Raw genomic sequence first — 3,184 nt, 5'->3', positions numbered from 1 at the left:
AAGGATTTCCCAAAGCAAACGTGTGCAAATGTTCACCAAAAGACTGCTCATGACAGCACCATAATAGCCCAAACCCAAAACCGAGCCAAGCATCCATCCACAGAGGCATGGACACACGGATGGTGCTTTGTTCATGAGATGGGCTGGGCTACAGCAGTGAGAGGAAGGAGTTATGACGTCACGTGGTGAGGCTCAGACTCCCTGTGGGAGGAGAGGCCAGACGCAATAGCGTACCTGTTGTGTAATTCCAAAGGAGGCCAGATTAACCTCTGGGATTAGTAGTCAAGGTGGTGGTTGTCTTGGGGTATTAATGACAGGAAGAGGCAGAAGGGGACTTGGGAGCTGGCAATACGTTCTTCTTGATCTGAGAGCTGAGGACATGAATGTACTCACTTTGTGAAAGTCCAAATGGAGTTGGACACATAGTGTTAGACTTTTCTTTATTCTCACTGTACTGCAAGAAAAAGTTAACTTAAAAGAAGCTGATGCGACAGGGATGCCCAAGGAGAAGGTCTTGAGCCCCGTTGGGGGTGCTTACTCTGGACCTGCTTTTGTGCACTGTGAAGCTGAAAGTGGGACAGAGACCACTGGTTTTCAGAAGGTCGTCACTGCCATGGACATCCCACAGCCACGGCCTTCAGAGAGCGCCATGCTTCCGAACGCTCACTGTCTGAGAAGACACAGCACGGGGTATGGAGGCTCTGGGCAGATGACTTGTCCAGGGCTGCTCAGAGGGAAGACCAGAGCTCAACATCCCTGAGAACCCTGCCCAGTGCTCATTCTGGGATTGTCCCTGTGTGGCTGGTGGCTCTGCCTGGGGACAGTGGCTATTTTCTTCCCTCTACTGGTGGACTTTGGAGCCTCCGTCCTTCCTGGTCTGGGGTCCCGATGACTTGCCCACCTCCAGGTTGTCCTTGACCTGCTAGTCAAGCGGATGAAACATGTCAGTGCTACATCAGGTCCCCACCCACTGAGAGCCAGACCAGCTCAGAGAAAAAGAGCAACACAGTGCTGAGGAGGCAGCTGTGGCAGGAACAGGGGAGCGGAGGCAAAAGGGGAGGCCCTGCCACCCCAAAGACCAGGGAGGGAGGGACTCAACAGTCTTGGGCAGAGTCCTGGGTCCACCCCTCGAGATCCTGTTCAAGTAGGCCAGGGAGGGTGGGGGCCCAGGACTGCTTTTCGCCAAATGCCCCAGGTGAGTCTTGGGCAGGTGGGCTTCCTGCACAGCTGGGGGCAAGCCTGGGAGAAGGGCTCTCGGCCGGCCCTGCCTGAGGTTTCTTTTTTGGGTTCCTGATGCTACCAGAGGGGCAGTGTTTGGGGGTGGCCAGAGGCAGAGTTTTGGGACGGGAGGAGGCTCTGCCATTCACTGGGCGTTCCTTGGGCAGGCTGGGCCTTTCGGATCTTCAGTCTCCTCATGTGGTGGGGCCTCCTCTCAAGGCTCCTTTGGGGATAGGAGTGAGTCTGCAGCAAGCAGCCGCCCACCCCATTGCACTCCGCTTGCTGCGAGGGAGCCAGGAAGCTGCTTTCCCAGCCAGCGATGATCACAGCTTCATCCTGGACCTGCAAGGCGCGGGTGTGTGATGACCACGTGGGTGCTTGACCACCTGTGGCATTTGCAAAGCAGCGAGAAGAGTGAGGCTGCCCATGCCAGGCTGTCTGGCCGGTCCCCAGAGGCCACACCCACAGGCTGCCTGGAACTGGGGGCCCCTTACTTATCTCTGTCCCCACGCTCTGGGTGTTTCTCCCCTTTCTGCCTTGCTGCTGTCCTGAGACTTCCCCACCCCTGCCCACCTTGTGATAGAGAGTCTAGGCCTTCGCACACTCCAACCCCGGGGCCTTCTGTCTTCCCTCTGATTGACAGCAGCAGGGCCTGAGCCACGAGTGGGAGGCCCTGGAGGAGGAGGAGGTGGAGCGTGAGTGTGATAGAACCGTTTAGGCCCCCACCCACAGGAAACACCTGGCCTCCAGGGCTCTGGCTTTACAAAGGAGCCCAGGGGGAGCCCGGGACTTCAGGGCCAGCACCGGCTGGGATGTCCTGGGCGCCAAGGCTCTGTGGGGAAGGAGGGCCAGTCGGCCCAGGTGGCTCATGGTAGGTCACTGGGGAGGGTGTGACAGAGCCGTCCTGTGGCTGTACCGGGAAAGAAGGAGACCATATGGATTCATGGTGGGGAAAAGGGGCTGGAGGCAGGAGCACCCAGGCCTTGGGTGGTCAACCAAGGTGCAGGCAGGAGGGTCCTGGCTGAAGCTGAGGACACTGCTTCTGGCTTTCATGGAACCTTCTGGGACTGTACTGAGCCCCCTCCTGGCCCCAGGGGCCTTTAATGAATTTGCCTGCTCCAAGATGACCTGTGCGAGGGGACTGCAGCCTCTTCAGGGTGACAAGTCCCAGCCGCCCTTGTGGGGTTTCATAGGAGGAACTGATGGCTGCCCTGATGGTCACTACGCAGTCTCTGGCAACTTGTTCACCCCAATGGGCTGCGGCTCCTCCACCTTGAAGCCCTGCGTGTCTGTGGATGAGACCCGCTTCTTGGCTGCTTTCCGCCCAGTCCTTCGCTGACACTCGGGACGCAGGTGCAAAGAGAGACCCCATAGCTAAATGGTGAGAACTGCAGCCATGTCCAGGGTCCACCGTTAGCCTGTGACGCCTTCCCTGCGGCCCCAGGAAGCAGAGAGGCCCCGTCCCACCCAGAGGGCCACCTGCAGGAGCTCTGTGGATTCTCTCCCCACCTGCTTCTCGGGTGTGTCTTGACAGACAGAGGAGACAAGTGGCCCCTCCTCAGCTCCCCGGCTGCCAGAGGCTCTGAGTAAAATGCAGTGCCTCTTCCCGCAGGCCTTCTAGGGACAGTGACCTTACCTTCCTACCAAGGGTCACCTCGACAGGAGACAGGAATGATTCTCTTGCCCCAGAGAGGAGCAACGCCCATGGTCAGGCTCCGACTGACTGAGCTGAGCGAAGGCTAGAAAAACAAAGGAGGAAGAGCCCCCCACGACAACCTGCAGGGCAGGCCCGTGAGGTGGGGGCCGACCGAGAGGAGAAGAGGGGGCATCGGAAGACATAGCCCTTGAGACGTCCTTAGAGGGGCAAAGCAGCAGCCTCAGGAGGTGACCAGCTTGGGTCCTGTCCTCCCTGGGTTTTTCTTTTCTTTTCTTTTCTTTTCTTTTCTTTTCTTTTCTTTTCTTTTCT

The 3,184-nt window shown here is 57.9% G+C and overlaps 1 long non-coding RNA gene across 2 annotated transcripts in view; it reads left to right on the top strand.

Annotated features, from left to right (window-relative positions):
- The first annotated feature begins 1,810 nt into the window (after positions 1–1,810).
- The window catches only part of LOC111542570, an 18,839-nt gene continuing 17,465 nt past the window's right edge, over positions 1,811–3,184 (top strand). For both annotated transcript variants that reach the window (XR_002731590.3, XR_002731591.3), the window contains exon 1: positions 1,811–2,089. This is a non-coding gene — a long non-coding RNA (uncharacterized LOC111542570). The remainder of the gene's footprint in view (positions 2,090–3,184) is intronic.

This window comes from Piliocolobus tephrosceles, chromosome 16 (genome assembly GCF_002776525.5).
Source record: "Piliocolobus tephrosceles isolate RC106 chromosome 16, ASM277652v3, whole genome shotgun sequence".
NCBI classification, from domain to species: Eukaryota; Metazoa; Chordata; class Mammalia; order Primates; family Cercopithecidae; genus Piliocolobus; species Piliocolobus tephrosceles.
This window is presented reverse-complemented; position numbering and strand designations above follow the sequence as displayed.